The sequence below is a fragment of the Delphinapterus leucas genome, chromosome 13, assembly GCF_059928025.1.
Source record: "Delphinapterus leucas isolate spDelLeu-1000000601 "Yukka" chromosome 13, BTC_Dleu_Yukka2, whole genome shotgun sequence".
In the NCBI taxonomy this organism is placed as follows: Eukaryota; Metazoa; Chordata; class Mammalia; order Artiodactyla; family Monodontidae; genus Delphinapterus; species Delphinapterus leucas.
This window is the reverse complement of record NC_143141.1, coordinates 93,906,563-93,914,729: the sequence shown is the minus strand read 5'-3', so window position 1 is coordinate 93,914,729 and position 8,167 is coordinate 93,906,563. Positions and strand designations below refer to the sequence as shown.

General features: G+C 43.0%; 1 long non-coding RNA gene across 1 annotated transcript; it reads left to right on the top strand.

Annotated features, from left to right (window-relative positions):
- The first annotated feature begins 756 nt into the window (after positions 1–756).
- LOC111167996 (uncharacterized) lies at positions 757–5,832 on the top strand. The gene is made up of 5 exons (XR_002642950.3): positions 757–1,163; positions 3,789–3,971; positions 4,181–4,244; positions 5,125–5,204; positions 5,635–5,832. It is a non-coding gene; the product is annotated as an uncharacterized LOC111167996 (long non-coding RNA).
- The last annotated feature ends 2,335 nt before the right edge of the window (positions 5,833–8,167 follow it).

The window sequence follows — 8,167 nt, the reverse complement described above, 5'->3', positions numbered from 1 at the left end:
TGATTTTACTCTATGTTTACTCTATGGCTAATATGTTTCTTGAATGAAAATTTTCTCATTTAGGAAATGAATCTGACTACTAAGATAAATGAATCATTTAAAGTAGACTGATATGAATCCCACTTCTTCCCTGACTTCTCTCTCTTGTTAACCTTTAAAAAGGTATTTGCATGTTTTTAAATAAAAATTGTTTTTAAAAACCTTTAAAAAGGTATTTGCATGTTTTTAAAGGTGTACAAGATGACGATTTGATGCACGTGGTGAGATGATTACGACTGTCAAGCTAATAAACGTGTCACACATCTCCTCACGTAGTTATCATTTATCTGTGTGATATGTCCACCTGAAACCTACTCTCTTCTCTGTTTTTAAATACCCCACTTGTCCTGTTCCAAACTTGGTTTCTAAAAACTCTAATTTTCTTTTCTTTACATATGAAGTATGAATAGATTCCAAAAAACTTTCAAAAAGTTAAGAGAATAGAAAATAAAGTGGTAATTCATCTTTTGGGATTTAAACATCTGTTAAAGCTACGCTTGCATTTCTAGCATTTGGCTTGTTAATGAGCATAGTGAAATTTCTAGTTATAATATAAAATTTCTCCAAAATGCAAAACATAACTACAGCACAGTTTTTCTAAGTTTCCCTTAGCTATTTTTTTCAAGCCAGTTCCACAGTGATCTCATAGCTATTAAGAGAGACAATCAGCCCAAGTGTGGTTTCCCATGAATGGAGCATAGCTGGGAGCGGCTGCTACGTCTAACTTTGCCTGCATTTTTCCTCAGAGCCGGAGCCGGAGTTCAGAAGCTCAATCTGAAGCTTCTAAATAGAGGCCTCGCGAGCTGGGACTTCCTGCGTCAGACAATTTTGTTTAAAGTTGTTTTGCTTCTGCTCTGCCTTCTTAAGTTGACACTGTGGGTATTTTGGGTTCTGTGGGCATGTGGCTGTGAATAGATGCAAAATCTTCCAGTTTTCAGAGACTTTTGTGTTTCTTTGTGAAAAGCCATGACGGTCACCGGGCGCACTTGAAGGGACGATCCACCTTACGGGCAGAGAAAGATTCGCCTGGAATAGAACACGCTTGCCCGCCTCCCACCCCTGAGAGCATGCCGTGAGGACAGCAGGGTCCCTGACCTGGCATCATCTGTGATAAGGCGTCTCTGGTGAGCAAAATCTTCAAATTAAGCATTTCTTTAATACAAAATTATCTTACATTATTGGGTTTGTTTTCTTACCTTAGGGAAAGACAGTTTTGATCAAGATTGAAAGGCTTCTGAGTAATTTTAGTGCTGTTTCAATCACGGACCATAACCCTGGGGTGTGTCCTGTTCCCATGGGACCTCTGTCCCCCACTGCTGCCGACGCCTATCCTCTCCCAGGAAGTGTAGCCCCCTTCTGCTCCCCACCACCCACTGCTGTTTAGGAAAATTAAGGTAAATAAAACCTATTAAATTGCTAATTGGATCTTACTAATTTATTACTGCCTCATAAAGATGGTCACTGTACTTTTTAAACCAACTTTAAAATTAATACTTTATTCCAAAAAACTGGCATTGCCTGAATTGAAGCTACCAAAATAAATGAAGGATATTTTCAAGCAAATACTCCCCTGAAAGGAAGATCCTAGACTAAATGTCTCAAGATTGCCCACCGGTTGACCCCCGTACAAACAGGCCACAGAATGAAAGGCTGGAGCACGAATAAGCAAGCGTGTGTCCCATTGTTACAGGCAAGGGCTGGAAGGTTCTCTCTGGCCCAGGTCTGGAGCTGTCCTCCATCGCATCGCTAGTTTAAATGCAGTCTATTCTTATTTTTCCTTTATCAGTTTTGCTATCTGCTATGCATAGGTAAATAAAATGGAATCTCTATCTGTTAACCTCTACAGATACATGGAAACAGCTGGGTAGATTTTCACTAAGTTAGGATAGTGACTTTTGGGTGTTAGGACTACAAAAGTGTTGCAGGTGTAAGTGTCAAGCGCACTCTGAAGAGACCTGGGATGCCCCACAAAGAACCTGCAATTCAACCTCCTGCGAGGCTGAGAGGGAGACGCACGGGGTCACCACACACTCAGGGAGCTGTGCCGTATCCAGAGGAGAGAAATATGGAAAACAGGTAGTTTCCAGTTTCATCCCCCAGTGGAAAGCTACATTGATTGACAGCCAAACTGCTTCCGAATCACAGTGTTCTCGGGTCTTAAGGCAGAACACAGTCCAAACTCTGTAGCCCAAGGTTCTCAGACCCTGCATCCTTAGACTCTGGGTCCCATCAACATTTCTGAGACATTTAACGAATCCTACTGAGATTCTTAAGCATCTCCTTCTTTACGCTGTTACATACGTTCTACCCAGTCAGCTACACTGGATTCCTTGGCCCTTTCTGAGTTCATCTATTCTTTCCTGACTCTGATTTCTCTTTGCTTTCATTTTCTATCTCAGATGCCTTTTTTTCCCCACAAAGCACCCCCTTCTCTTTCTCCTTCCCCCAGCAAAATTTCATATGCTACCTTTCTTATCTGACCACTGTCCATTCTATTGACATTTATCTTTTCAACCCCGCTTATAGCTATTTAGCAATCTACCTTATTTTTATTACAGCATAAGTTCATAGATTTCAGGAGTCATTCAGAAGATCTGATTGGTCAACATATCTATGCATACATGCTAAAAGTGCATCCACGCATTTAAAATTGGAAATTCTTTTTGTTCCAGTTGTGTTAAGATAAAATTGACATATGACATTGTGTAATAGTTTAAGGTATACAATATTATGATATGATACACATCTACATTGTGAAACGATTACCAAAATAAGGTTAGTTAACACTTTCATCATCTCACATAATTACAATTTTTTGCTGTGGTGGTGGTGGTGAGAGCATTTAAGATCTTAATTGAGTACTTCATAACTTTCAAGTATACAGTACAGCATTGTTAACTGTAATCCCTGTACTGTACATGTACACTACATCCCCAGGACTTATTCATATTTTACATGGAAGTTCGTACCTTTGACTGACAGCTCCTCGTTTCCCCACCTCCAGCACATGGTAACCACCAATGTCCACTCTGTTGGGATGAGTTCAGCTGTTTTGGATATTTTAATTTCTATTTATTCTGTGTACCCCAGAGAAGAGTTAGGGTCCTCTGGAAATTTTAATACCTTAATATAATGGGACCCTCAAGGGTAGTTAGTAAAAGTTTGTGCTGTTTCACTTTTGGGATATTCTAAGAAACAGCAGCAGAAAGACCCAGGGTTCAGTGAAATTGCGTTGTTTCTAAGTTGGGTAGATTTGGTCAGATGTGTAGCTTATGGAGAAGCATCAGTCTGGTCGGGTGGGGCATGGAGAAAGCACAGACATGGGACCCTGGTGGAGTGGACCTGTAGACAAATCAGAGGAGACGCAGCCCTGGCTCAGCTTGAAGAAGTCACCATTACCTGGACCAAGTGGATCTCCCTGGAAAGGGGGTGGGGTTCTGTGTGGGCAAAGGCATGAACGTGGTTAGAGGATTTGGAGCGAGTCACCGGGGGGACCAGGTTGATTAGACTCTGCGGGTGAGGTGACAGGCCGTCACAGAGAAAGGCGGGCTTTTAGTAAATTGTTGGGGGATTCGGGGAGCGGTGGGGGTAGGTGCCTGAGGGGTGGGGACAAAGATGAGCAGAGACAGTGACGGATGACCACAGTTGGCAAGTGTTCAGCACAGTCTCTGCTTTAGGCACAAGAAAATGAATTAACTGAATCTTCTCAAGATTCCAATGAGGTAGATACTATTATTATTATTTTGCAGGTGAGGGAACTGAGACATAGTTAAGGTGAAAGAAAACCTACAAAGGACACTACTGACCACAGGCGAACCGAGGTTGTGACCCACCATCGGCCACATCCATGGTGTAGCCGGCACTCTGGGTTGCTCCTTGTTGCATCCGAGAAAACATGTTAATTTTTCATACTTGCAACTTATTTTTTCTAAGTAAGTAACATTTGAATATTAACTTATTCCCTGTACTCTTTGGAGTAGTAACAAACTCCTAAATAGAGAAAACATATTTAAATTTACAGTGTTCAACATTTAAAAGAATCTTCTATTTTCTTCTCATAATTCTACACCTTTCTAATTGATATGTTTGATTTTATTTTGTATTTGCACGTACCTCACTCCTACTGCTAACGGGCCATTAGCTCATCTGCCATCTCACAAGGAAGCGGAAGGGAACTGAGACCGTAAGCAGACGTCCAGAGACGGGTAAGACGGGCCACCTGTTCCTCTGTGCACTGTGAAGTGCTTGGTGGGGACCCCATAACTGCCCAGTGTGTGCACTCACACGTGTGTGTTTGGGGGGGGGGGTGTTTGTCAGTGCACAGGTGTGTGCGTTTAACAGCTGACTCAGGAGACCGGATGGAAGTGGGAAAGTCCTAGGCAAACAGGATGGCTGCTGGGGCTGATATGAACACAGATCACTAAACAGTCCCCAGAGCTTCCTGCTGAGACTTCTGGAACAGGGGGTGGGCACGCTGTGGGGATTTAGAAGGGAAGGCGGGAGGAGGCGGGGCGGTTAGGACTGGAAGCCTGTGGCTCAGCCCCAGAGTTAGCAGGACGCAGCAAGTCAGTCCCAGATTCGAGAACAGAGTGGGAGGCGGCTGGAATTCCCCATGGTGCACCAGTTACCCAGGTGGGGCCGTCCCGGCCTCCATGACAGAAAACGCCGCTGCAGGCCCCCGTGAGGCCAGAGCAGGTGCGAGAAGACGGAGTCAGCCCTCAGCTCGGCAGCTACTGGGTGGCTCCCTTCAGCAGAGACAGTGAGGTGGCCCCAGTAACAGCAAGTGAAGAGAAGAGCATAAGCCACGCCCACGAGGCCCTCAGGAGCGCAGGACAAGGGAAGCATTTCATAAAGATCCACAGGTGATGCGTAGGCTTTTCAGGGTTTGAAAAGCACAACGTAAAGAATTTTTAATTAGTTCCCTTGCATTTTGGCAAATGTGACTTTATTCATCAGAAGCATGTGGTTTGTGCAGCTTAAGTGACTTTTGCACAAATGTTATGACTAAAATGACACAGAAATCTTCATAAAACAGCTGACAGACTGCAGACATCGCTTGCTTTATGGCTACCTTCTGTTTTACAGAAGTGCGCTGAAATTTGTTCTTAATGCTGTGGGATTGCTGAATGGACCATCTGGCTAAGAATACAAAAGTGAAAGCTCAGGTATTATTTGCGTCCTCCTGCTGTAAACATGGAAGAGCCCATCAGAATGCTATTTAAATTGAAACACGACTGTATATTGAAAATCGGCGCAGCCTGAAGGACACACGTGACTTTTTCGTAGCCATGGGCGTCTCACTCCTGGCTGATGGCCTGTGTCTCCCTATCGAGAAGGAGCCCCCAGCCCTTCAGCCCAGGGTTTGGGCTGCGCTGCCCCGGAGGGTGGCCTGGGGCTGCCGGCAGGCACAGGTCCAGCTGTTTCTGAAGGCAGAGTTAACGCTGTGTATTAACGTTGAATATAAACGTATGTGTATGTTTTAAATACACGTATATGTGTAAATAGATATCTGTAGTTATATTAAATCAAAGAATGTAATTTTACAGCAATGGATTTTTCTTGGTTGTAACCCAGTATTCTTATGTTTTCTTTCAGTTATCGGCATTCTAAATTTACCAGATGAAGTTTTCGTGAAAGTTGTTTATCAGATATTTTAAGAATTTGATGCTAATCGTGTTTTGCTTATTTCTTTGTTGTTCTTCACAAAACACTTCCTCAAAATCCTTCTCTATCAATAATTATGTTTATATATGTGTATATCTTTTAAACATAATAAATATTTTAAAATTTTAATGTTCTGACATTTATTCTGGCACCAATACATAAACGTGATGCTCACTTTTGGTGGTAGGTTGCAGAGGCCCAGAGGCTGATATGTAGTGCCAACTAGGAGCACTGTTAAGGCAGAATTATTTGATTCTTTTGGTCAGAACTCGTGACTTCGGCAACTTTTGATTTTTTTTTTATTCACTGCTTCTGATTTAAAAGTTCTTGTGTTTTCATTAAAAAATTTGTATACTCGGGGGCTTCCCTGGTGGCGCAGTGGTTGAGAGTCCGCCTGCCGATGCAGGGGACACGGGTTCGTGTCCCGGTCTGGGAGGATCCCGCATCCCGCGGAGCGGCTGGGCCCGTGGGCCATGGCTGCTGAGCCTGCGAGTCTGGAGCCTGTGCTCCGCGGCAGGAGAGGCCACAGCAGTGAGAGGCCCGCGTACCGCAAAAAACAAAAAACAAACAAACAAAAAATTTGTATACCCAGTTTGAAATAAAGAGAGAAAATGGAACAAAATTTAGCAGTAATCCCACAATTATGAGAAAATTACAGGTAATACTTTGTTTCCTTCTTCTATACACACGCACGCGTGCACGCACACACACACACACACACACACACAGATTTTATTTTAGAAAAATGGAAAATGGAAGATACTGTAGGATTAGTCAGCTTGGGCTGCCGTAACAAAACACCACAGACTGGGTGACATTTATTTCTCATGGTTCTGGAGGTGGACGTCCAAGATCAAGGTGCTGGCCAATTTGGTCCCTGGTCAGAGCTGGCGTGCAGACAGCTGTCTTCTGTCCTCACACAGAAAAGAGAGAACTCTGGGGTCTCTTCCTGCCTTTATGACCTCATTTAACCTCTATCACCTGCTCACAGGCCCCGTCTCCAAATACAGTTACTGTGGGATTTGCGGCTTCAACATACGAGTTTTGGGGCAACACATCTAGTCTATAACACTATACATACTGTTTTATAAATGATTTATTAGCAATATACTGTGAATAACATTCCAGGTCATGAAATACTCCTTTACAATACCATTTGTAGTGGCCACCTGGTGTTACCTTGTATGAAACATAATGTATTTAACTAACTCTTATTGTTTCCAACAATGTTTTGCAAATAAACACAATATTTCAGAACACTGTTATAGATAAATCTTTGTGTTTATCTTTTATTACTCAGTCATTGTCATTATTCAATATTTTATAATTATATAATTTATTAATGAAAAGTGAGACTATTTTAGCGTTTGTAATAAATACTGAAACTTTCGGCAGTATGCTTAAGACCGCCTTTATCAACAGCCCGTGGCCAACACTGATTTATGTATTCTCCAGTGACTTTACAAATATGTATAATGGTTTATCATTGTTTTGATCTGATATCTGGGATAAGTTATGTTATTGCACAGTTTTTTCACATTTACTGGTTATTTGTATTTCTTCTTTGATGAAGTGTCTGTTCATCTCTCTGACAATTTCTTACAATTAAAAATATTAAAATTTTTATTGCAATTTAGTAAGTTATATAAAAAAGCAATTAAATGCAATGTCTAAGTGGGATTTAGTCCTAGAATGTAAGGTTGGTTTAACACCCAAACTCAATCAACATAATATACTGTAGGAATGAAATGCAGCACAGAAAACATGATCATTTCTATGTATATAAAAACGAAGCTCTTCCAGCTTTGCTCCTGCTCCAGTTTGTGCTGCATTTGCTGAGTCTCACTGAGCCTCTGCTATAGATGTAGCTGTGCCTGTGTCACAAATCTCAGTAACTGCATGTATGGGCAGGAGTACGGGGTTGGAGTCTCCTTGGGCCTTGGGCCATGTCCGTGGGCCTCAGGTTGAATCTCCTCTCTTGGAGAAGAATATAAGATGGGTGGTGACTAAAACCGGACTCACAGGAACAACTCTCATGCTGTGACCATTGGCTGTTTGTCTCCACAGGTGTTGGGCCCAGTTCTGGAGCTTCCAGGGGCAAGGCTGGCAGCCTCTGCAGCACGTGGGCTCGTCAGGCACTACTCATTCAGGAAGAGCAGGTGCCACCCATGCCCAAGCTGACTTCCACACTAAAAGCAATGCCCACTGGGACCCACTGACGTTTCTGCTGCCTCTCCTGCCTCGGCCACCAAAGAGGGTGGGGAGCCTCAGGCTGCAGGGGAAACAGCCATGGCACTTCTGGGGCACAGCAAACAGGCTACTTCAAGCCTATTTAAATGCATTTTACTGAAGCCCAGAGAAATAACTATTGCCAATGGGGAAGCCCCTAACCCTGAACATGCTGATCTCCGAGAGGAAGAGTCTTAGAAACGTGAGCAGGCTGGAGATCGTGTCCCCAGAATAC